The following is a 27,191-nucleotide window of genomic DNA, read 5'->3' on the forward strand; positions in this document are numbered from 1 at the left end:
ATAATACGAAACAGGAAAATTAAAGAAAAAAAAACAAATGTCATCATCATCCTCATTATCATCATCATCATCATCATCATCATCCTCATCATCAACAACAACATCTCCTCCTACGCCTATTGACGCAAGGGCCTCAGTTAGATTTCTCTAGTCGTCTCTACCTTAAGCTTCTAAATCAACACTTCAAGCTTTTACATTAATACTTTCCCAAGCTTTTAAATCAAAACTTCTCCAAGCTTTGAAATCAATATATTTTTCAAGCTTTTAAAACGATACTTCTCCAAGCTTTTACATTAATACTTCAATCTTTTACATCTATACTTCACCATGCTTTTACATCAATACTTCTCCAAGCTTTTACATCAATACTTCTCTATGCTTTTAAATCAATACTTCTCTATGCTTTTACATCAATAGCCTACTTCTCCATGCTTTTACATCAATATTTTTCCATGCTTTTACATCAATACTTCTCCAAGCTTTTACATCAATACTTCTCCATGCTTTTACATCAATACTTCGCTAAGCTTTTACATCAATACTTCTCCATGCGTTTAAATCAATACTTCTCCAAGCTTTTACATCAATACTTCTCCATGCGTTTACATCAATATTTCTCCATGTTTTTACATCAAAACTTCTCTATGCTTTTACATCAATACTTCTCCATGCTTTTAAAACGATACTTCTCCAAGCTTTTAAATCAATATTTTTCCAAGCTTTTAAAACGATACTTCTCCAAGCTTTTACATTAATACTTTGAGCTTTTACATTATTACTCCAAGCTTTTAAATCAATGCTCAAAGCTTTTAAATCAATATTTATCCAAGTTTTTGAATCATTACTTATTCAATCTTTTAAATCAATACTTCTCCAAGCTTTTAAATCCATATTTATCCAAGCTTTTAAATCATTACTTCTCCAACCTTTTAAATCAATACTTTTCCAAGCTTTTAAATCCATATCTATCCAGGCTTTTAAATCATTACTTCTCCAAGCTTTTAAATCAATACTTTTCCAAGCTTTTAAATCAATACTTTTCCATGCTTTTAAATCCATATTTATCCAGGCTTTTAAATCATTACTTCTCCAAGCTTTTAAATCAATACTTTTCCAAGCTTTTAAATCAATACTTTTCCAAGCTTTTAAATCCATATCTATCCAGGCTTTCAAATCATTACTTCTCCAAGCTTTTAAATCAATACTTTTCCAAGCTTTTAAATCCATATTTATCCAGGCTTTTAAATCATTACTTCTCCAAGATTTTAAATCAATACTTTTCCAAGCTTTTAAATCAATACTTTTCCAAGCTTTTAAATCATTACTTCTCCAAACTTTTAAATCAATACTTTTCCAAGCTTTTAAATCAATACTTTTCCAAGCTTTTAAATCATTACTTCTCCAAACTTTCAAATCAATACTTTTCCAAGCTTTTAAATCCATATTTATATAAGCTTTTAAATCATTACTTCTCCAAGCTTTTAAATCAATACTTTTCCAAGCTTTTAAATCAATACTTTTCCAAGCTTTTAAATCAATACTTTTCCAAGCTTTTAAATCAATACTTTTCCAAGCTTTTAAATCAATACTTTTCCAAGCTTTTAAATCAATACTTTTCCAAGCTTTTAAATCAATACTTTTCCAAGCTTTTAAATCAATACTTTTCCAAGCTTTTAAATCAATACTTTTCCAAGCTTTTAAATCAATACTTTTCCATGCTTTTAAATCCATATTTATCCAGGCTTTTAAATCATTACTTCTCCAAGCTTTTAAATCAATACTTTTCCAAGCTTTTAAATCAATACTTTTCCAAGCTTTTAAATCCATATCTATCCAGGCTTTCAAATCATTACTTCTCCAAGCTTTTAAATCAATACTTTTCCAAGCTTTTAAATCCATATTTATCCAGGCTTTTAAATCATTACTTCTCCAAGATTTTAAATCAATACTTTTCCAAGCTTTTAAATCAATACTTTTCCAAGCTTTTAAATCATTACTTCTCCAAACTTTCAAATCAATACTTTTCCAAGCTTTTAAATCCATATTTATATAAGCTTTTAAATCATTACTTCTCCAAGCTTTTAAATCAATACTTTTCCAAGCTTTTAAATCAATACTTTTCCAAGCTTTTAAATCAATACTTTTCCAAGCTTTTAAATCAATACTTTTCCAAGCTTTTAAATCCATATCTATCCAGGCTTTCAAATCATTACTTCTCCAAGCTTTTAAATCAATACTTTTCCAAGCTTTTAAATCCATATTTATCCAGGCTTTTAAATCATTACTTCTCCAAGATTTTAAATCAATACTTTTCCAAGCTTTTAAATCAATACTTTTCCAAGCTTTTAAATCATTACTTCTCCAAACTTTTAAATCAATACTTTTCCAAGCTTTTAAATCAATACTTTTCCAAGCTTTTAAATCATTACTTCTCCAAACTTTCAAATCAATACTTTTCCAAGCTTTTAAATCCATATTTATATAAGCTTTTAAATCATTACTTCTCCAAGCTTTTAAATCAATACTTTTCCAAGCTTTTAAATCAATACTTTTCCAAGCTTTTAAATCATTACTTCTCCAAACTTTCAAATCAATACTTTTCTAAGCTTTTAAATCCATATTTATATAAGCTTTTAAATCATTACTTCTCCAAGCTTTTAAATCAATACTTTTCCAAGCTTTTAAATAAATACTTTTCCAAGCTTTTAAATCATTACTTCTCCAAACTTTCAAATCAATACTTTTCCAAGCTTTTAAATCCATATTTATATAAGCTTTTAAATCATTACTTCTCCAAGCTTTTAAATCAATACTTTTCCAAGCTTTTAAATAAATACTTTTCCAAGCTTTTAAATCATTACTTCTCCAAACTTTCAAATCAATACTTTTCCAAGCTTTTAAATCCATATTTATATAAGCTTTTAAATCATTACTTCTCCAAGCTTTTAAATCAATACTTTTCCAAGCTTTTAAATCAATACTTTTCCAAGCTTTTAAATCATTACTTCTCCAAACTTTCAAATCAATACTTTTCCAAGCTTTTAAATCCATATTTATATAAGCTTTTAAATCATTACTTCTCCAAACTTTCAAATCAATACTTTTCCAAGCTTTTAAATCAATACTTTTCCAAGCTTTTAAATCCACACTTCTCCAAATGAATCAAGTGGTTTGGTACGGTCAAGCCTATTATATGAGATTTGTCAGGTAAGGGTAAATGCATATTTATAAAAGTTCAAGATGACAAATACACATCTATGTGGCACATGTAATGTACTCGAGGATATTTTACACGGAATTATAAATAGAACGAAATATGATCTGGAAATAAACTGTCTAAAAGTAAAATTAACAGGATTCAAATTGAATTGCAATGTGAATAATATATTGAGAAAACATGAAGAAAATTAGGTACAAGAGAGGATGAAAAACGTAGTTAGTAGGTTGGCTAGTGCACCAGCCACCTGTTGAGATACTGCCGTTGGAGTGTTATGAGGTCTTTTGACTAGCCAGAAAGTAGTACATTGGATCCTTCTCTCTGGTTATGGTTCATTTTCCCTTTGCCTACATACAAATACACCGATTAGTCTTGCCTATTATTTACACAATCTCCTCTGTCCTCATACATCTAACAACACTGAAATTACCAAACAATTCTTCTTACTGCAATGTAATTGTTCAGTGGCCACTTCACTCTTTGTAAGGGTAGAAAAGACGCTTTAGCTATGGTAAGCAGCTCTTCTAGGAGAAGGACACTCCAAAATCAAACCATTGTTCCCTAATCATGGGTAGTGCCATAGCCTCTGTACCATGGTCTTCCACTGTCTTGGGTTGGAGTTCTCTTGCTTGAGGGTACACTCGGGCTCACCATTGTATCTTGTTTCTCTTCCTCTTTTTTTAAAGTTTTTATAGTTTATATAGGAGATATTTATTCTAATGTTGTTACTCTTATTAAGATATTTTACTTTTCTTTGTTTCCTTTCCTTTCTGGGCTATTTTCCCTGTTGGAGCCCCTGGGCTTATAGCATCCTGCTTTACAATTAGGGTTGTAGCTCAGCAATTAATAATAATAATAATAATAATAATAATAATAATAATAATAATAATAATAATAATAATAATAATAATAATAACCATTTATAGTTAAAAGTTATTAAGTCTTATGTGGTAGAAGTAAAATATCTTACTAAAATAGAAGAAGAAGAGGAATGAGGACTCTGTCAATGTCAACAACTCACAGCTGGCGTCTCGATAGAGTCAATTCTGAAGTTTAATTTTTTTCAAAATATGGTAATTATGTTAGATTTAAGCAAATCATTAATAACTTCTAATGTAAAAGAATGAATGAGAGTTAATCAATAATTTAATTGATGGTATAGTAAAATAAAAGTATAAATACTGTTTGTTGTGTCGGTAAATGAAAAGCTATATTGTCTAACTTTCGTACGTATGATTTATCGGTTCAAGTGGCTGAAAACCGGCCAAAACGTGATTATTTATCACTTTTGAGATTTGTAAGAGGGTACAGAACCTACAACGCACCTAACCTAACCTAGTAGTTCCCCAGGTCACAACCCCTAGTCGGGGGGCGGCGTCAAGCCCCCTGGACCCCCGTTCCCAGATCACAATCGCTAATAGGTGTGACGGTCTGAATGATCCCCCGGTCTCAGAATTCTCCTTGACATTGTATAATGGTTCTTTTCCGCCATTAGCTCGCTTCGCTCGCATGAAAATAAAACATCAAGCTCGTATGTACTGGGAAGCGGTAATGTTGAGCTGCGCACGCTAACATTACAGGAAAATAAAACATCAACCTCGTATGCACTGGCAAACGGTGATGTTCGCGCATGCGCAGATTATCAAAGAGAATTCTGAGACCGGGGCATAGTTCAGACCGTCACACTGGATCCCCCTTCCCGGGTCACAAACTAAAAGTAAATCAAATAAATCCTTACATTATGATAAAGTAAATCACAAAGAAATCTTTACATTACGTTAAAGTAAATCACAAATAAATCCGCACATTATGATAAAGTAAATCACAAATAAAAACTTACAGTATGATAAAGTAAATAAATCTATACATCATGATAAAGTAAATCTCAAATAATCCTTTGTCGGACCTTTGAGGCATTATTTCTCGGTTATTTTTTAATTTCACATGAGTAACAATACTTATACTGTACACTAAACGGAGAGCATTTCTGTCATAATCAATTGTTGAAATAAATGAAATCAATAAATTTCAAAATAGATTGATGTACTTCACTCAAGTTCCTTCCTGGAGACGTCTTTATGTGATGTTGGTGAAGTTAAAACTGAAGGGGAAGGGGAAAATAAATGGTTGTTGTAGAACAACATCCGGAAACTTCTGAAGAAGTACTTGTAAGCTGTTAATTGGTTTAAAAAAACCACCTGACAAATACATCATTGTAAATGCACAGAAAGCTCCCAAAACATTGGAAAAACCCATGTGCAATAAGTCCCTTTCAGTCTCTCAGATGTAAACAATGACTTAGAGTGAAAAACATACTTCACATTTTAATCGACCGATACGTAAGTTTTTATGCCCCAGACCCTATTAAACATATAGAGAAAAATACCAAATTAGCCAGCATTCGTCCATTTCTTATAGGGAATTCCAGTTTCGCTAGTTATTAAAGTATCATATATTTACCGATTTATCTTATATTTATATATATATATATATATATATATATATATATATATATATATATATATATATATATATATATATATATATATAAATTGCATAGATATATGCATGTATGTTTACCAATTTTAATTTTAAATCATGGAATATCAACCTGTTTATCCATATTCAATATACCTTGATGTGTTATCTAAACAAAAAGTAATCTGTTGCCTGTGATGGCAGTTCCTTTAAGGTCAAAGTAGACGCAATTATCTGAGTTTAATTGCTCTTATTCATTCCTTATAAATTTCTTTTTAATATTATATTCCTTCTCTTTGTTTAATCAGGTCAAAATGGACATGTTTCATTTATATCTGATGTATCTAGCCTAGCCTGTGTTGCTTACCAACGTTCCTATTTACAGGTTGAAAATGTAAACAATAGCAGAGTTGACCGTCAGGCACTTGAAAGGTGTATTGATGCGTTTGGCTAATTTTTGAAATTAGTGGTATAAATTAACTCCCTTGCTGTTCACCGAGTAAGAATACAGTATAAGGTAAGGATTTACAGTTGTATTATATTTGGTTTACCCTATATTCCTGAAAAGAAAATAAGAAATGTCCCTGGGGTGTATCTATGATCATGGCTACATTAGCATATGGCAGTGTAAGGGGCGTTATCCCCCCTCATTAGTAAGTAGGTAAGGACAACGCTTGTAGGTTAGATTAGGGGGAAAGTTTGGTTTAGTTAATGTCCATTTTCAATCCAAACATGAGGAACTGGCTGCTGATATTCAGAGGCACCATGTTCCTTGTGTATTTGAAAGTATTTTCAACAATTTTAATGGAAATATTTGAAATTTCATTTATAACTGGAAAACCACATTTTAGTAAGGAAACAAACTTAAGGGCACCATGAAACCTAAGGTTACCTTTTCTAACCTAACCAAGGAGCCGTATCCTTGACTACTCCCCTACTGTATCCTTAGCTTACCGTGTGACTAAGTTGCAACCCTTTGTTAGCTTCCTAAACACCTTCACTCCTAAAAAAAGAATTATTTGTAGACGAATCTCTTAGTTTAACCCTTTCATCAAATTTGAAAATACTTTTGTTCCGTAACTGGAATACAAACCACGCTATTTATTTGGGGTTATACTTTTGGTGGAGCTGAAATGATGAGCCATTAAAATTTAGTGAGGGTTAACTACCCACACCGCTAGTTAGCGGGGGTAGGGGGGGTAGCTTGCTACCACTCCCGTTCACACACCTGTGATTTAGCACTTTACTTTTAGCTCGGATGGAGAGCAGTTTTTTCCTCTCTCCCTCCTCGCCTATTCTGGACTGCCATTAATTTTTGTCTTATAACTTACTTTTTCTTATACATGTATATGTATGAAAACATTCTTAATGCTTATGTATATATATGTGTATAGAAATGTGATGAGTTTCCTTCTCAGTGTTTGTGCTGTGTGTGTGATACATATACGACAACAACACTTGCGTAGATTAGCAAGGCCAGGACAGTTCCACTTCGTTGGGAATGACCTCTCCCTCTCTGGTCCATCAGTCTTCCCATTGGCATATAACCGTTAACTCGGCCACCGCAGGGGAATCATCATCGCCTGGACCCTCTTCATTCAACTATTGTCTTCGCCTTTTCCATTTTCCTATGGGAAACATGGATTTCTGAGCGAAGGGAATGTGGCATCTCATAGATTGACTACGGTCTTTCTCTTCTTGAGGTTGTTCACCTTTTCCTCTTTGGAGTTCCTCCCTAGGGAATTTCTGTTAAATGATTAATTTTGTTTTTGTTCCGTAACCGAAATACAAACCACGCTATTTACAGAGGGTTTACCTTTTAGCGCAGCTGAAATGACGAGCCAATAGTTTTAACGAGGGTTAATTACCCCCGCGCTAGTTAGCGAGGGGTGGGGAAGGGTAGCTTGCTACCCCTCCCCCCTCCACACACCGGTGACTTGCTTCTCTTCACTTTTGGCTCGGCGGTGATCAGACGTGTCTGCTCATCGTCCTCGTGACAGCCTTTAATTTTCTGCTTTTTCTTTTCAGCGTGTGTGTTGGTTGGAAGTTGACCTTCATTATTATTTCTTTACAATGCGTACATGCCCTGGAGTTGCCGGTCGTCCTTGTGGGACTTTCATGTCGGACGTAACTACGGATCCGCACACGCTCTGCCCTCAATGTCGGGGCCGACGGTGTGACCAGGAGAACATGTGCCGTGAGGGCAGGGAGTGGTCTGTCTCCCAGTGGGAGAGGTTTGGCCGTCGGCGTAAGAAGAAGTCCAAGAGAGACCGTTCTCCTTTGGGGTTAGCCTTGAAGGAGGAAGGTTCTCGGGGCTCTTCTTCCGCCGCCCAAACCTCCTCCAAAGCTCCCCCTCGTCCGCCTCCTAAGGAGAGTCGGCCGAGTGGGAGCACAGGCCCTTGTTCTGTTTCCCGACCTTGGGTGGGAGGAGAGGGCGTCGCCTCCCATAGCGAGGCGGTTCCCCCTCCTCCTCCGGTCGAGGTTATTGATAATGCCTTAACCAATGATGATCTTTTACAGATTTGGTCGTCCCTGGGGCTTAAGGGCTTGCCCTCCAGGGTCGCTTTTATTGACCTGGTCTCGTTGGGGGCCGCTGTTAAGCAGTCGCCGGCGGTAGAAGAGGTAGACCCTCTGTCTATTGTCGACGTCGTGGTGACAGAGGCCTCTGACGTGGCTGGGCAATCCGCCGCGGGTGCTGTTGCGGATGACGGTGCTAAAGGCTCTCCTCCCCCTTCCGTACATCCTTCGAAGGGGGAAGTGAGTCCTTCGGTCTCTGCTGCTGCTCAGCTTCCTTCTGAGGGAAGTGCTTTGACGGAGACTCCTCTTCGGAGGACCGATGGTCCCGACGATCTTCCCCGAGGCCGCCTCCGCCGTAAGGCTCACCGTCCGCTACGCCGCAAGGGCCTCCCTTCCCCTTACAGGGGGACTAAGAGGCGCCTTTTTGGGTCTTCATCCTCCGAGGGGGACTCTCCTCGTCAGCCTCAACCTACAGCTCCGTCTTCCTTGAACCTCTCTGCAGACCGTTCACCATCTCCTGCCAGATCTTCGCCTTCTGGAGAACTCGTCACCCGACGGGCAACGGTCCCTTCGGGGCTAAGGGATCCTTCCCTTCCTCGAGCAGTGCTAGCGCACAGGCGCTCTCCTGCTCGCCAGCGCTCTCCTGATCTTCAGCGCTCTCCTGCTCGTCGGCGATCTCCTGCTCGCCGACGCTCACCTGCTCGTCGGCTCTCTCCTGATGTTCGCCCTCCTCGCCAGCGCTCTCCTGCTAGTCAGTTCTCTTCTGAGAGTCAGCGCTCATTTGAGGACCATCGCCTTGCGGTCTCTGACCATCCTATAGTTCCTGCTGAGCTCCCTGCTCACCATCTACCTGGTCCTGTGGCTACGCAACATCGTGCTGCGCGTGTGTCAAAAACACATGTTCGCCAACGCGCCAGCGATCTTCCAGTTCCTGCGCATGCTGCTCGCCATCGCACGATCGCCCTCCTGCGCATGCTGATCACCATCGCTCCCCATCACGCGATCGCCCACCTGCGCATGCTGCTCGCCATCGCTCGCCATCACGCGATCGCCCTCCTGCGCATGCTGCTCTCCATCGCTCGCCATCGCTCGCCATCACGCGATCGCCCTCCTGCGCATGCTGCTCTCCATCGCTCGCCATCGCACGATCGCCCTCCTGCGCATGCTGATCACCATCGCTCCCCATCACGCGATCGCCCACCTGCGCATGCTGCTCGCCATCACGCAATCGCCCTCCTGCGCATGCTGCTCGCCATCGCTCGCCATCACACGATCGCCCTCCTGCGCATGCTGATCGCCATCGCACCTCATCACGCGATCACTCACCTGCGCATGCTGCTCGCCATCGCTCGCCATTGCGCGGTCATTCACCTGCGCATGCTGCTTGCCATCGCTCGCCAACACGTCGACATGCCACATCGCGCCATCGCCAACCTGCGCGACCGCGCTCACCAGCTCATCATCGATCGCCTGTGGATCTACATCGAGCGGTCTTCCTCACCCACGCGGCAGCGCGTTTCCTCGCCGTCGCGCCAACGCTTGCGTTCGTCGCCTCGGACACGCGTTTATTCACCTGCCCACCCTCGCGTTCACTCGCCTGCGCGACCGCTCGCCTGTGCGCCCGCGCGATCATCCACTTGCGCGCCCGCGCGATCGCTCGCCCGCGCTCCCGAGCGACCATTCGCCCTCGCGCGAAGATCGTTCGCGGCGAATTCCGCAGCCGGTGGTAGCAGCAGGAACGCGTGCTCCTAGACGGCACTCGGGATCACCTCTACCCAAACACAGGTTGGTAGTGCAGGACGTACATCATTCTTCCCCACCTTCTTTTCAGGCAGGTACCGTGGTGTCCACTCCAAAGGATCGCCCGATCCCTTTCCCTTTAGCGAGGATTTCGGACTCTGTGTCCTTTCAGCAACAGACTTGGTTTGGTCCTCTGGCACGGGCGTTAGTGAGGGTTATGAAACCAGCACTCGCCGGCCAGGGTGACAAACCAACGGCTGTCTCTCCTACGCTGAAGAGAAAGAGAAGAGTGGACTTCGTGGTGACTTCCCCCAGGGCGAAGTTGGTTCCCAAGAGGTCGGTCGCGAAGGTCCCTTCTCCTGCACGAGTGCTCTCTCCTTCTCCCGTGGACGAGGCCTTTCCGTCCTCAGGTGAGTCCAGTGGGGCGGTAGTCTTCCCCTCGGCACCAGGGGGGAAGACTTCGCTTCATGCAGGAGAATCGTCTCGTGAGGAAGGGGCCCCTCGAACCTCGTTGTTGGGATCCTGTATCCCTCCCAGGAGGGAATCCAAGGACTCCAAGACCGTCCCTAAATCCTCTGCAAGGATTCGTCAGGAACCCACGACTACCCGGGGGAATGTCCACGTGTCACCCCAGGAAGAGATCCCTGGGGCAGGAGACTTAGCTGCCAGCCCGCAGGGAGGAGAACAGCAAGAATCCGAACATGCCTTCTGGCAGGTCCTAAGCCTGATAAGGCAACTTAACGGGCTTATGAATCCAGTCATCGCCCCCTGTGAAGGCAAAGACATGATTTTGGATGGAGTGTTTGACGCTCGGAAGGCCCCTAAGACCAGTGCAGCTCTGCCCTGGTCTCGGGGGCTGAAGAGTGCCAGGGCTAGGGCCAACGCTCAGCTCGCACTTCTTGCCTCCTCCAGTCGTTCCACTGCCGGGAACAAGCTCATTCCTCCTCCTCGTCTTCAGCAGAGGAGGTATTTCGAGATCCTGGGTGAGCACAACCTCGCTCTTCCTCTCCATCACTCTGTGGAGGAGCTGGCGAAGGGAGTTCCCCTTGAGAAACTCTCTGCCCGGCAGGTGTCGTTCTCGGCGGCAGAGATCCTTAGCCACGAGAAGGTCGCTAAGTGTGCCATGCAGGCCACTTCGTGGCTGGACTTTTGGCTAGGATCTCTGGGCATCCTATTGCGATCAGAGGACCTGTCCAAGGAGACCAATAGGAAGGCCCTAGAGACCTTCTTGCTCTCGGGCACCCGCTCCATCGAGTTTTTGGCGCACCAGGTTACCACCCTGTGGGCCAACTCGGTGTTGAAGCGTCGCGATGCTGTGTCCGAGAGATTCCATCCGAAGGTCCCCGCCGTGGATGTGTGTAGGCTCCGACATGCTTCCCTTCTGGGGGAGAACCTGTTTGAGCCTCAAGACATGGAGCGAACGGCTGAGAGGTGGAGGAAATCCAGCACGGACTCCCTCCTCCATAGGGCCCTTACAACTCGGCCCTATAAGCCTCCAGCCCCGCCACAACAGCAGCAACAGCCTCGTAAGGCTCCCAAACAGGTACCGGCAGCTAAGAAGGTGGTGTCTAAGCCCCAGCCCTTTCCAGCCAAGGTCAAGAGGGGCGGTAAGTCCTCCAGGGGAGGCAAGACTCCTAGGGGTGGCGGCTGCGGCCGCAAGCCCTAGGGGTGGCAGTCCCCCTGCATGTCCACCTGTGGGGGGATGCCTTCAGCGTTGCGTCCGCAGGTGGCAGCAACACGGGGCCGATGCTTGGACGGTCTCAGTGATCGGCCAAGGCTATCGCGTCCCGTTCACAGCATCTCAACCTCCCCTGACAGCAAATCCAGTGTCGTTGAGCTCCTATGCCACGGGATCGGCAAAGGGGCTGGCCCTTCAGGCCGAAATCGAGACCATGTTCGAGAAGGGTGCTCTCCAGGAGGTCGTGGACGGCTCCCCAGGCTTCTTCAGTCGACTCTTTCTTGTAGAGAAGGCTACTGGAGGCTGGAGACCCGTCATCGATCTCTCAGCTCTGAACAGGTTTGTCAAACAAACCCGGTTCAGCATGGAGACAGCAGACACGGTCAGACTTACGGTGAGACTACAAGACTTCATGTGCACACTGGATCTAAAGGACGCGTACTTCCAGATCCCAATCCATCCGTCTTCCAGGAAGTACCTGAGATTTTGCCAAGACAACAAGATCTACCAGTTCAAGGTGCTGTGTTTCGGTCGCTCCACAGCTCCTCAGGTGTTCACCAGAGTGTTCACCCTGATTTCATCTTGGGCGCACAGGAACGGCATTCGTCTCCTTCGTTACCTGGACGATTGGCTGATCCTAGCAGACTCGGAGTCGACCCTTCTTCGGCACCGAGACAGGTTTCTGGATCTTTGCCAGGATCTGGGGATCGTGGTAAACCTCGAGAAGTCCTCTCTGCAGCCGTCCCAACGACTGGTTTATCTAGGCATGCTAATAGACACCAATCTCCACAAAGCCTTTCCATCAGACGACCGGATAGCAAGACTGAGGAGGGTGGCGGAACCCTTCCTCAGGCGAAAAGAACTCCCCGCCCAATCGTGGTTGCGTCTCTTAGGCCACCTATCCTCCCTGGCCCGTCTAGTTCCAAACAGCCGCCTCAGGATGAGATCCCTTCAATGGCGGCTCAAGTCCCGGTGGAATCAAGGATCCGATTCCCCGGACATTCTGATCCCAATGGGGTCTCTGGAACGGACAGACTTGCGGTGGTGGCTGGTCGACGAGAACCTGCGGAAGGGAGTGAGTCTTCTCGTCCTCCCCCGGAATTGACTCTGTTTTCGGACGCGTCAAAAGAAGGGTGGGGGGCGCACGTTCTGAACCAGAGGGCCTCAGGCCTTTGGTCAGAATCAGAAAAGTGCCTACACATCAACCTGCTAGAATTGAAGGCCGTCTTTCTGGTTCTTCAGCAGTTCCAACGGTCCCTGGCGGGTCACTCCGTGGTGGTGATGAGCGACAACACCACGGTAGTGGCTTATATCAACAAGCAGGGAGGCACTTTTTCGCAACAGCTATCCCATCTTGCAGTAGAGACTCTGAGGTGGACCGAAACCAACTCGATAACACTATCAGCTCGCTTCATTCCTGGCAAGAGGAATGTACTCGCCGACAGTCTGAGCAGGGCTTCGCAGATAGTGAGTACCGAGTGGTCTTTGGATACTCAGATAGCCAACAAAGTCCTGACTTTGTGGGGTTCCCCGACTGTGGACTTGTTCGCGACAGCCTTGAACTTCAAGCTGCCCCTGTACTGCTCCCCAGTCCCGGACCCCAAGGCACTCTGGCAAGATGCTTTCCAGCAACGGTGGGACAACATCGACGTGTACGCCTTCCCACCGTTCTGTCTGATGAGAAGGGTGCTCAACAGGACCAGACTATCGGTCAACTGTTCGATGACTCTGATAGCTCCGCTATGGCATCACTCGGAATGGTTTCCGGACCTTCTGCAGCTCCCGAGGGAGCTTCTTCCACGACACGAGCTTCTCAGACAACCCCACTCCGGCGTCCCTCACAGGGCCGTAGCCTCGCTTCGGCTTCACGCCTGGAGACTATCCAGCGTCTCCTCGCGGAGAGAGGCTTTTCGCAACAGGTTGCGGAGAGAATGTCTCGGCACCTGCGAAGGTCCTCTGAGGGAGTCTACCAAGCAAAGTGGAGAGTCTTTTGTGGTTGGTGTCGTGGAAGGGGTATCTCTCCACTCGATGCCACTATTCCAGCAATAGCGGACTTCCTCGTGTATCTGCGTGAAGAAATGCGCCTTTCTGTCTCGGCAGTGAAAGGCTATCGCTCAGCCTTAAGCTTGGCCTTCAGATTGAAGGGCGTGGATATTTCTTCATCGCTAGAACTCTCTTTACTCATACGTAGCTATGAGCTTACCTGCCCCCAGTCGGAAGTGAGACCCCCTCTTTGGAACGTGGTTCGAGTCCTCAGGTCTCTTAAGAGACCTCCCTTCGAGCCATTACGCCAGGCCTCCGATCGCCACCTGTCTTGGAAGACGGCTTTCCTACTCGCCTTGGCTTCGGCCAAGTGAGTTAGTGAACTTCATGGTCTCTCGTACGACATCGCCCATTCAAGGGGATGGGGGGAGGTAACGTTCAGGTTCGTCCCTGAGTTTGTTGCCAAGACTCAGAATCCTGGAGTGCCGGATCCTCGGTTCGACTCTTTCAGGATCGCGAGTCTCCATTCTGTAACAAGCGACCCAGACCAGCTGCTACTATGTCCAGTGAGGTGTCTGAGGCACTACTTGAAGAGAACGGCTGCAGTCCGTCCTCATGTGCGAGCTTTTTTTGTGAGCACAGGCAGGACTAAGAGGAGGGTCACTAGGAACACCATCTCAGCTTGGATTCGAAGGGTTATCCACCATGCCCTGAATCCTGACCCTCCTCCGTCACGTCGCCCTCGGGCCCACGATGTTAGGGGTATTGCTACATCCCTGGCCTTCAAGAGAAACTTCTCTGTGACGCAGGTACTTCAAGCTGGGGTCTGGAAGCGTCAAACGACCTTCACAGCCCACTACCTGCAAGACGTGACCCACAGGAGCCTCGATACGTTTTCTATCGGCCCTGTGGTGGCTGCACAACAGCTGGTCTAACCTCAGGCTCCTTTTTGGACAAGTAGCAGTAGGTTGAGGGCGTTGTTACCCGGTCTTAGTCTGCGTGAATGAAAGAGTATGTCTGACCCTTACTTCTTTCTTCATTCTCCCCTCTCTTGGGGAAGCAGCATCCTGGTCCTCGCATAGCTGACCTCGACCTCTGCAGGTAACCCATGCTTCTTTGTGCTCCTAGTATTAAGCTTAATACTGTTGCGTCTCCCATACCCTGACGAGGTGGTATTGGGAACGTCCTATCCTAGAATTCCTATCTGAAGGTCTCAAGGTCAACTTCATAGGACGAGTCACACTCTCCTCCTCACACTGCTTATGTAGGCCACTCGTTCCTAGCGATGCTAGGAACTTGTGAGGTACAGGGGCTCCCTCTCTCTAGTGCTGCTCACTGAGGGATCGAGCCCCCGGGCAAGCCGAAGTCAGTAAGGCTGGGGACTTTCCACCCTTCCTAAGGGGTAAGTCACCCTCTGTAAATAGCGTGGTTTGTATTTCGGTTACGGGACAAATGATAAATTCGAAGATACTTTGTATTTTTCCTAACCATACAAACCTTAGCTATTTACACATATGTGCCCGCCATCCCTGACCCCCAAGTCAAGTCCTACCTCTAAGTGAAGTGAAGCAAGTCACCGGTGTGTGGAGGGGGGAGGGGTAGCAAGCTACCCTTCCCCACCCCCCGCTAACTAGCGCGGGGGTAATTAACCCTCGTTAAAACTATTGGCTCGTCATTTCAGCTGCGCTAAAAGGTAAACCCTTTGTAAATAGCTAAGGTTTGTATGGTTAGGAAAAATACAAATTATCTTCGAATTTGTCATTTTTCCCAGTTAACTATGCAGTTTTTCTTCGTTCGACTAAGAGTGCCAACGAAGCAGAACTGTGCTGTTCATGCCTGGGGAATCTGCTGTCACTGCCGTCCTTCAGAGGACGTCGTCATGGGTGTCATCCCTTATCTTAGAAGTACTCCCGTGACAACATGACCAGCGCTTCAGATCATCTTAGAACGCGAAAGGAGGTTCGCCTCCAGGGGTTGGACAACTTCCCTTCCGAGGGAAAGTTTCCTCCCCAGGTGTGAGGTTGTTTCTCCCTTTAGAGGGAGAACTTCCCACATCTTAATAAATTCATTGTCTCCGACTGCTGTTGCTGCCTTCGGCCAGACTTCTCTCCCCCCTTGCTGAGTTTCTCTTCCTTCAGGGACGGAGCACGGTCTTGGCAAGTCTCTTCTACGAAGTGCTTACCTCTCTCGTTCGCGAGAGAGGCCAGTCATAGAGACTCCTCTTCGGAAGATCGCTACTGTTAAAGGTCAGCTTGCTGATCCACCGGCCCTCAATGGGCGTCTTCTAGTCTCTTCTACGAAGTGTTCACCTCTCTCGTTCGCGAGAGAGGCCACTCATAGAAAGTCCTCATCGGAGGATCGCTACTGTTAAAGGTCAGCTTGCTGATCCACCGGCCCTCATGGGCGTCATCACGGGCGTCTTCAAGTCTCTTCTACAAAGTGTTCACGAGAGAGGCCACTCATAGAGACACCTCTTCAGAGGATCACGCTGCTCATCAGTTCCTGATCATCCTACCAGCAGACCTATCAGCGCAACCTTGCGCTGCAACTTAGTCCGTGGACTTCGGTCCTGGTCTCTTCTATGGACCTTTCACGGTTGCCATCAGTGATGTTCGTCCTTCCAAAGGGCACATCCCAGTTCCTGATCGTCCTACCAGCTGACCTGCCGATCTACCAACATATCCCTGCGCTGCTGGTAGTCCTTTGGACTTTGGTCCTGGACTCTTAACGCGGACCTTTTTACGGTCCCCATCGGTGGATGTTTGCCCTTACAAAGGGCACATCCCAGTTCCTGATCGTCCTGCCAGCTGACCTACTGATCTACCAACGCAACCTTACACCGCTGTTAGTCCTTGGACTTCGGTCCTGAACTCTTCCGTGGACCTTTACGGTCTCCATCATGGATGTTTGCCCTTTCAAAGGGCTCATCCCAGTTTCTGGTCGTCCTGCCAGCTGACCTGCCAACCTACTAGCGCTACCTTCGTGCGCGCGCCAGCAGTCTCCCGCGTGCGCGCCAACAGTCTTCCGTGCGCACGCCCGCTCGCCAGTAGCCTTGTGCGTGCGCCAACAGTCTTCCGCGCTCGGGCGCTGACGGTCTCCCGCTTGCGCGCCGATGATTTTCCATGCGCGTGAGCGCGCCAATATTCTACCGCACACGCGCGCCGACGGTCTTCATGCGCGCGTCAGCAGTCTCCACGTAGTACTCTCATGCACGCGCCAATGCACCCGCCGTTGGGTAACCAGTCATACGCTGGCGCATTCTAGGGAGAATGCACAAAACTATACAGTGCCTTACTGCGCGTCAGCGCTCTTTCGCACTTTCCTGCGCCCTCCTGCGCAGTTGCGGTCTCAGATGCAATGCGCCACCTCTTGCCAAAGAGTCAGGGCTTGCAGATCCAATGCACCAGCTCTTGCCTAAGAGCCAGCGCTTACCTGCTCTCCAGGCAGAAATTGAGCACCAGCATCATCCTGTGTGCCATCGCTCTAGTCCTCTCCTACACACTCGTGCAATAGGCAGTAAAAAAGAATAAAACTTTTTGGACAGGTCACCATTGCCCTATTCCTCCCCGCAAACACATAACATTGCCTCCGGGAAAAGAGGAATAAGGCTTCACAGAAGGATTCAAGATCCCGAAGATTCCATCTTACAAGGGGAATCGAAACGTGGAATCCTTGGTCCCTGTCTCTTCTGAAGTTTCTTTTTTCCTTGACAGACCACCATCAGCAAACAGGAAAGCATCAACACTGTGATCTCTAGATCACTGTTTGCTGATGGCTAATTCACGGTTTACTGATCGCTAGGTCGCCAATTGCTAGCTTAACGCTGATCTTTGACCTCTAGTCCCTCCAATGACTAACGATCTCCGATTGCTAGCGTTTCCAATCACCGATTGCTTGCTGATCACTAGATCACCGATGGGCAGCTCATTATTCTTCGATCATTGAACTCAGCTCGCTGATCTCTGACCAACCCATCTTCAGCTTGCTCATCTCTGACCAACCAGGGGGGACCATAATCAGCTTGCTGATCTCTAACTCACCATCGGCTCACAGACCTCTTATTCAACAGTCATTGGCAATTCGCCAGCAGTTCGTGGCTCGAACTTATTTGTCAACCTCTTCCCGTAGTTTCCTAGATCAGAAGGTATACAACATACTTCTCGCTACTGGCCATTCGCCATCACGCTAAAGTGATCGACAAACGTTCGACAACTCTCATCAATGGCTTGTCGACAGGGAACTACTTGCGAGCACTCTCCAACTGCACAGTAACCACGATACTCAACGGTTAACCATTGATTAACATTCGCCAGATTGATTCTATTCTAAGGAATAGCATCAATCCCATCAGGGCGCATGGTAAGGCTAAACGTTGACTTCCTTCTGTTAGTTAAAGAAATTCTCTCTCAGAGAAAAATTCTTACACTGGGTATAGCGCCTGATCCTTTACGACACGAGTCAAGACTCCAGCATCGACAATCTTCCATGCAAAAGGATCCGCAAGGAGCTGTCCCTTTGGGTCGATGTCCACACCATGTTGGATTTTGAACAAGGGCTAAGACTTCAGGTCTTCATTTGCACGCTGGACCTAAAGGACAGTTACTCCCAGGTCTAAACCATCCATCTAGGAAGGTTGGAAGATTCAGTCTAGTCAAACAAGAAACACCAGTTCAAGGCACTGTGCTTCAGTCTTTCCACTACGTACACCCATCCTGGTCTCACAGGATCGGCTTCTGTCTCCTCTGTCTCGGAACGACTGACTGACCTTAGCAGACTCAGTGGCAACCTTGCATTAACACCGGAACATCTGAAGTTTTTTTCCCAAGATCCAGTGATCAGGGTAAACCTGCGGAAGTCTTCCCTACTTCCCTCCTAGAAGACTGGTGTATCTGGGAATGATTCTAGACACCAATCTCCACAAAACCTTCTCGAAACGAGAACAACTCCCATTCCAAAGGGACTTGAGTCGAACTGGAATCAGACCCTCGATCCCCCAAACATTCTGACCCCCATGGTACCAGAAGTTTGGACAAACCTCAAGGGATGGGTGTCAGTCGAGAATCTACAGAGCGGCATAACCTTTTCATCCTTCCCCACCCCTCGGACTTGAGGTTGTGCTTTGAACACATCAAGAGAAGAGAGGAGGGACCATAGTGCTGCACCTCACGACCTCTGGACAGAGTCCGAAAGTACCTTCACTTAAATCTCTTAAGAGATGAAGGCCAACTTTCCGGTCATTCAGCAGCCTCAACGGTTCCTAACAGACCACTCAGTGATGTGATGGACGACACACCACACACCATATAGACTCACATCGACAAGCAAGAAGGATCTTGCTCGTAGCCTCTTCCCATCTAACAGTATAAACAATAAGATGGGCCTAAGTCCATTTGGTACCACTATCAGCCCGCTTCATTCCAGACTAGAAGAACGTGCTCGCCAACAATCTGTGCACTGCATTTCAGATAAGGTATAACGAATGGACTTTGGATCGCCTTGTAGCTGACAAAGTCCCGACTTTACGGGGTCCTCCAACTAGGGATCTGTTCGCAACGCTCCTGAATCTCAGGCTGCTGTTGCTCCCCAGCCCTAGACACCAAGGCTCTGGCAACAACGGTGGGTACAACAATGACGTTTACGTCTCGTCCCTGTTTTATTTGGAGAAGGGCACTCAAGAAGGCTAGAACATCGGTCAACCTCTCAAGGACTCCTAGCTCCGCTATGGCATCATGCAGAACGGTTTCCAAACCTTTTGGAGCTCCTGATAGAGTCTCCAAGAGAACCCTCTCCACATCACAGACAACCCACTTCGACACCTACCACAAGCCATAGCTTTGCTATGATTGTACGCCTGGAGACCTCTTTTGTGAAAAGGTTGTCTAGATATCTGAGGAATTCCTCAGCATCAGTCTACCAGGCAGTATAACGTCTTGTGTGGTTGGTGTCATGTGAAAGTGTCTCTCTCCACTCGATACCTCGATTCCAGCAATAGCGGAATCCTCGAGTATATACACGAGGAAAAGACCCTCTATTCAGTTTCGACAGGTAAAGATGATCACTCAACCTTGATCCTTCACCTTCAAACTGAAAGAAAGGGACACCCTCTCATCGATAGACTTTTCCTAACTCGTACAGACTTACAACTTGCCTTTCCCCAGTTGGAATTGAGACCTTCCTCTCAGAACATGGTTCAAATTCTCCGATCCCTAAAGAGACCTCCTTACGTTCCACTTCACCAGGCAACAAATTTTCTCCTGATTTAAGAACACAATGTTCCTACACACTCGGACAGCAACCATACGAGTCAAGGAACTTCATGGTCTCTCTTTCAACATCGCTCATTATTGAGAAGGGCGAAAGACTATGTTCAGTTTCGTCTCTGAGTATGTCGCCATACACAGTCTCCAGAGGTGACAGATCCTACACAAGTTTCCACTTGGTAACGGACGATCCAGATCATCTGTTACTGTACCCAGGGTAAGGTATGAGACTTTACCTAAAGAAAACGGCAACAGCCCACCCGGGTCCCTTCTCTTGTTATCAGCACTGGGAGAGACTAGAGGAGGATCACCGAAACATCATCTCGACATGATGACTCACAGTGTCAGGGGCATAGCTATGCCCCTGGTCCTTCTTAGCAGATTACTCTGTGACGCAGGTTTTACAAGAAAGGATGTGAATGCTCCAGGTGACTTTCACAACCTTTCTCCTGCAAGACGTAACCCACCGGAACTCAATACGATCTCTATCGGTCCGGCGGTGGCAGAACAACAGCTAGTTGTATACCTCAAGCTCCTTATTGGACAAGTAGCAGAAGGTTGAGGGCACTGTTACCCGGTTTTAGTCTGCGTGAATGAAAAGATTTGACTGGCTCTTATTCTTTTCTTCATCCTACCCTCTCGTGGGGAAAGCAGCATCCTGGGTTCTCTGCATAAGCTGACCTCAAACCACTGCAGGTAAACCATGCTCCCTTGTGTACCTAGTATTAAGCTAATACTGTTGAGTCCCCATACCCTGGCGAGGTGGTATTGGGAAAGTCTTAGTTACGTCAGGTTTTTCCTACATAGACTCGGAATAACTTTACCTAGACAGTCACACTTCTGCACGTCTCAACACACCGCTTGCATAGGCCGCGGACCTTGCGTAGCAAGGTTTTAGCGAGGGCAGGGACTCCTTATTTTTGAGTACTAACATACTCAGATAAGGAGCCCCGGGCAAAGACAAAAGCCAGATTGGCAGGGACGTCCACCCTTCCTAATGGGTGAGTCACCCCTAATAAATAGCGTGGTTTGTATTCCAGTTACGGAACAAATGACAAATTCGTAGATAATTTATGTTTTTCCTAACTATACGAACCTTAGCTATTTATACAAACTTGCCCGCCATCCCTATCCCCCTTGAAGTCCTACCTCCAAGCAAAGTGACTAAATCACAGGTGTGTGAACGGGAGTGGTAACAAGCTACCCCCCCCTACCCCCGCTAACTAGCGGTGTGGGTAGTTAAACTTCGCTGAATTTTAATGGCTCGTCATTTTAGCTCCGTCAAAAGTATAACCCCTAATAAATAGATAAGGTTTGTATAGTTAGGAAAAATACAAATTATCTACAAATTTGTCATGTTTCTGACGATTAATGTTTTCAGAATATTTTGCTACTGAAATGGGGTTTAGTGAAGGTGCATGGATAAATATTTCTACCTGATAGGCTAGATCTATTATAGTTTTGACAATGGGTAGAATGATATACACACAATATTTGTTCCTGCATGAATACAAACCATAGTTTTATAATAATCTAGTTCTATAGTATGTCTTCAGCGTAGTTATAAGGTACCCTGTCACCTATCACTCAGCAAGACGACCACTTTTAATCTCAACCGCAAGCAGTAGACACACTACTGTATCTTGTTTGTAGTAATTGGAGAAGTGTTTAGATGTATGCCTGTGTTGATACATCTAGTAATGAGGTTGACCGGTTTGTGTCGAAGATTTTTGCTGATCCCCACTATCTGTGATGTTTTCAGGAAGCTTGACTGTTAGGATATATCCCCCTGTGATAATAGAAAGTCGTAGCCTTTTCCTGTGAGAAGAAGTATACATAAGTGTTAGTGATGCAAAAAAATCATGCCAAGGAAATTTTTTATAGCTTTGTCATTTCTTCCTCATTGCTCAACCTTTTGTGTCTCCCTCAGGTTCCTCCAATGCTGGATCCTCTAAATGGAATCAAGAATGGGATGCATACTCGGCTTGCCCGCAGAGAATGCACAGGATCAATGGAATAGTTATCTTCTCCTAGTGAAGGTAATACTTGTTTAACTTTTCCACAACTATCTCTGATGTCTGTATGATGACAAACTAGACCTAATAAAGTAACCTTCCTTGGAAATTGCTGGGGATTTGTGGAAGGATATGCTATCAAGGTGTTGGCCGATGCCATGACTTCTGAGGCTTACCCCCCAAGTGTCTTAACCCCCTCCAGCTGCACTAGAGGACATTATATCTGTTGATGTGTTCTCTTCCTCCATGGGAGCATTGTCGTTGGTTTCCAAGACTTCGACCCCTGAAGAAGGGAGGCAAGAAGAAACAGCAGGGGCATTCAAGCCATCTTGGTACCAAATATGTACTGTTGGTGAGGAATAAGCCTGCCATCCTTCTCCTCTCCTTTCTTCTGAATGCTCTCCTGACACCTTATGGCATTTATGACCTTCCTTGGGGCTTTCAGGTTCCTCCATGAAGGAATGGCTTTTGGGTGTGCTGAAAGTTGGGGCTTAGCAGGGGTTGGTCACAATCTTTCCCACCAAGCTGCTTGACGGGAGGTCTTTCCCGTTGGTATCATGTCTCAAGCAAACATTTCCTCCGCAGATCCTCTCCCATTGGAGAAGCTGCTGGTGGGTTCTCGCTAGAGTTCCAGCCACATGCGTGAATCCCCTGGGTGTTGAATGCACACTCTGAGCTTGCTTAGCAGTCTGGTGTTCCTCCTCCCTACGAGGTTGGTCGTCTTTCTCACCAGTGTGCAAGGGCTTCCTCACTTGAGTGATCCCACCCTCAAGTACCTTGTAAGCATGCGTGCGATTCGTCGCTACCTTGCTCTAGCTCTTGGGAGTTTGCTTTTTTGAGCGTCCTGGTGATCGCAGCAGACAACTCCCTGTAGTCGCAGCCCCTTTTCACTGCAATTCCTCTATGGTGCCTCCGCAGGCTTTGCTGCTAGTTTGGGCCCCTTGGAAAAAAACGGCCAGTCTCTTAGCCTTCTTCACAGCCAAGCCCCAGGAGGGGAAGGATATGAAAACCCTTCCTAGACCTTGCCTTTGAAAGTGTTCGATTACCCAGAGTGACAGAATTCTCTCTCGGTGCAGCACCTGCCTTGTCGTTGGCCATGAACCTCCCCTCTAGGTCTCGTTCCACTGTTGGGGTAGCAGTTGATGAATCTGACCTGACCAAACCTATCATCCTATGGATGTGAGTCTGGAGTTGGATAAGTCGAAATACGACACATCAGACAACTCGAACGGTGTGCTGCCACTGCCAGGTGATCCTAAGATGTTTGTCATTGATTAAAGAGAGTCAGACCATTCCTACATGCAGGTGGTAGCTTGCAAAAAGAAAATCAATGGATTGGGTGATCCAACGTACTGTACTCGCCTCCTAAAGGGAAGGACACGGTCCTTAACTTCTTTTGTCAGGCCTCACGAACCGTAAAGACCAGGTTAGAGCTGCTCTGGTCTAGGATGGTAAAGGGGGCCAGAAAGAAAGTCATTTCCTAAATTGCTAGGATAGGTATCTCAATGAGGGCCAGCAACTCATCGTGTTTACTTCCTACGCCGTTTGTTCAGCAAAAAAGGATATAGTATGACATCCTCCACGACAAACCCTCGCCACTGTCACTGGACCCAGTGGTCTCGGCTTTGGCACACTATATGCTCATGTACAAGTTGGTAGCATAACAGGAAACGTTCTTGACTGCAGAAGCCACGAACGTGGAGAGGGTTGCCAAGGCAACTTTGCAGGCCACTTCGTGGATTGACTAGTAGTCTTGCTCTGTTGGTTGTCTGATTGCCAATGAGGAGCTGGCATACCCAGATAAGTAGGCAATGAATAGCTTTTTGCTTTTTGGATCGAGAGCTAATGAGTTTCTTGCTCACAACGCTACTAACCAGTGGGGGAATCGGACCTTGAAATGGAGAGATTCTGTTGTTTCAAAGTTCCAAAGGCAGGTGTTGAAGAGAGAAGCACTCCAGTTACTCAGTTTGTCAATGGAGGGTCATTATTTGTTCAGCTCAGGAGATGTTGAAGCAGTTGCTAAGCGCCGGAGGAAAGCAAGCTAAGACTCGCTCCTCCACAAGGCAGTGACATTTGGCCCCATTCTTCGGCGCTGTCTTTACAGAGGTTGTTCCCCATTCAAAGACAAGCTCATAAGGCGTCAGTCTCTTGGAGACAATCCATTACCAAGGAGCAGAACCTTAAGCAGCCCTTTCATGGCAAGGGCACTAAAGCAAAGGAGGTAGAGGTGGCAAACGTGGCCTTTCCTGCTAGGGAGGCCATTCTTCCTGCCCAACTACCGTTGGAAGGATGCCTGAAGTGCAGGTGGGAGAGATTGGAGGTCCTTGGGGCTGAACCTTGGACAGTCTCAATCCTAGTTGCCGACCTCTGCTCTGAACAAGTTTGTCCATCAGACTCTGTTCAAGCGTGTGATGGACTCTTCCATGCCTCACTCTAGCTCTTTACGCAGCTCCTTCCCCTTGCTGTCGTGTCCGTAGGACACAGTAAAGCGCTCGCCACCTTGCAGGGTCAAGCTTTACGAAACTTGCACCCTACTTGAGCACCTGTTCAAGTAGGGGAGAATAAGGTTGCTTGCCTTTCGCCATCGGGAGAAAGGACAAGCAGGAGTGCTTTTCTCCAGAGCAAGCTAGTTTGGAATCTCGCGGATGATTCTTGCAAGCTTTTATGCACCTAACCACCAGCGAAGTGGTCGGTCAAAATTCTCTGCCTGAGTTTGTGATCCCTTACTCGCTAGCATGCAAAGCTTTGTCTTCGCATGCTCCCCTGGTGAGTGCTGTCGTCTCCAAGTTTCAGAGGCAGGTGCCAAGGAGAGAGATCCTTTATCTCTGGAACTCCATGAAAACTTTGTCATTGTTTTCTCTCAAGGATATCGAGGTTACCAAAAGAAGTGGAGGAAGTAGAGCCGAAACTCTCCTTCAGTGAGGTGTTATGTCCTGGCCTATCTCTTCGGCACCTGCTTTGCCTAAGGCTTCTCAAGTTGCAAGACAAGCCCATAAAGCCTTCAAGAATGGTCCACGGTAGTCCAACGCCAAGAAGGGTAAGCCCCAGAGACCACCCTTTCAGGGAAAGGAGGTTAGAGGACGAGGGGGGAAGTCTGGTAGATGTGGATAATGTTCCCACTAGGGGAGGCAATCTCTTCGCAGTACTACCAGTGTGGGTATGCCTGAAAATCAGGTGGCAGAGATGGCAATGCCATGGAACCAAACCCTGGACAGTCAGTTTCCTCCGCCTGTGATATGTCGTCCCGCTCATCAGCTCTCCTCCCCGGATTCGTCCTCCAACGAGATTATTGTCCTTTGCGAATGGACGGGTGAAGGTGCACTGCCACAGATAGGTCACCTGACATCATTAGAGTGCCTAGTACCAGACGGCCACCTCCGCATGTGCTAACTACATTGGCAGATCAAGAACTTTTGGTCTCAGGGCAGGGACCCTCCCGGTATGCTCATTCCGGTGAGGATAGAGCAAAAGAAAGTTGGTGGAGTCTGGACTCCAACGATCTCAGGAGTTGTAATCCTTCTTTCTTCTCCCCTGGATTTTATGCTCTTCACTGGTGCATATGGCCTCTGGACTTTGGTCCGAATCAGATCAACTATGCCACGTAAACCTCCAGGAGTTCAGAGCAACTTTTCTTGCTCTTCAACTGCTTCCTTCAGGTTACTAAGGAGTAGTGATGAGTGACAACACGATCATGGTGGCGTACCTAGACATGCAAAGAGGTATTATTTCACATCAACTTTGCTAACTACCAGAAGACATCGTGATCTCCCTGTCAGCCTGGTTCATACTTGGCAAGAAGAACATTTTGGTAGACAATCGGACAGGAACTTTAGATAGTTGGATTTGAATGGTTTTTGAATCCTTAGATAGCAAAGAAAGTAATGACTGTGTAGTTTGCCAGTACTAGACGTTTTTACAACGTCCTCAACCGAAAGTTTCCGCTGTAACGGACCCACAGGTGGCATTCCAGGATGTTATCTAACACCAGTGGGGTAATCGATGTGTATTCATTTCCCCCATTCTGCCTCGAGGAAAGTCCTCAACAGGGTGAGATCTGCAGTCAACCTATCATTGACTAAGAGCTCTGCTATGGCCGAAGGCAGAATGGTACCTGGACCTTGTACTGCTGCAGACGTAGATTCTGCGTCAACCGTATGAAGACATCTTTCACAGATCACTTAGATCCCTACACGTTAGATGTTTAGTTACCTCAGGAGGTCATCGACCTTGGTCTATCAGGCTAAGTGGGCAATCTTTAGTAGTTGGTGTCATGGAACGGATGTTTCTCCATGCAGAGCCACTATCCCATTAATTGCCAAAGCTTTACTCTGCCTCCAGGAAGAAAAACTCTGCTCAGTGTCAGCTGTGAAAGGCTATCGCTCGCCCTAGAGCCAGGTCTATAGACTGGAAGGAGTTGATATTTCCTCTTCGGCAGAATTGTCTATTCTCATACAGAGCTTTGAGCAAACTTGCCCCTATGTGAGAGTAAGATCACCGTCTTGAAATATCACCGAAGTTCTGCATTCCTTTAAAGGCCCATCAAATTGGGTCTCTGATTGAGATGACTTTCAAGACAGTCTTTCTGCTTCCTATAGCGTCTGCTAAGAGGGTCAGCAAGCTGCACAGTCTCTCTTGCGAGTCGTTACATTGGGCTTCAAATCGTGATCAAACTCGGAAAATTGTTTCTTCTTGCTTTAACCTCGTCTAAAAGGGTTAACATGGTCTCCCTTGTGACATTGTCCATTCTCTGGGGTGGGGGTAAGTTGCTTTCAACTTCATCCCAGAGTTTCTTGCTAGACTCAAGCTCTGAACCGATGATCCTTATCAGTTGCTTTTGTGTCCTGTAAGAGTGGTGAAGTGCTATTCAAACGAACTCAAGAATGTTGCCCATGAATCAAGCACTTGGTTGTCAGTATGGATAGGGTCAAGAAGGTGATACTGGTGTTTTTTCAGCTTCTATTAAAGTCCCCCATAGCCTCTTACACCTTCGGAGCATCTTCGTTGTTTCCAAGACCTCCATCGAGAAGAAGGCGGGGGAGAAGAATCGTGTAAGCCCCGACACCTCTTATAGTTCTTCCTCCTCCTGTCTCGTCTTTCTTAGTCTTCAGGTGCTGCTACTGTACTTCTAAGAAGAAGAAATCATTAAAGAAGTCTCGATAGATCAGCTTGTGCGGTACTGAGAAACTACCTAAACTAGGAAGTCTTCTCGCTAATGGATACAGGAAGTCACTCTTCCTTTAAAGGTGTTTGTTCTCCTTCCTGACCAAGTGAACAAAACCATCAGTCAGGGTGAAGGACTCTGC

The 27,191-nt window shown here is 46.2% G+C and overlaps 1 long non-coding RNA gene across 1 annotated transcript in view; it reads left to right on the top strand.

Annotated features, from left to right (window-relative positions):
• The first annotated feature begins 4,202 nt into the window (after window positions 1–4,202).
• Window positions 4,203–27,191, top strand: part of LOC137629507 (uncharacterized) — a 52,630-nt gene continuing 29,641 nt past the window's right edge. Inside the window, exons 1-2 of the long non-coding RNA XR_011041523.1 lie at window positions 4,203–4,290; window positions 6,081–6,212. This is a non-coding gene — a long non-coding RNA (uncharacterized lncRNA). The remainder of the gene's footprint in view (window positions 4,291–6,080; window positions 6,213–27,191) is intronic.

The sequence above is a fragment of the Palaemon carinicauda genome, chromosome 37 (genome assembly GCF_036898095.1).
Source record: "Palaemon carinicauda isolate YSFRI2023 chromosome 37, ASM3689809v2, whole genome shotgun sequence".
Lineage (NCBI taxonomy): Eukaryota > Metazoa > Arthropoda > Malacostraca > Decapoda > Palaemonidae > Palaemon > Palaemon carinicauda.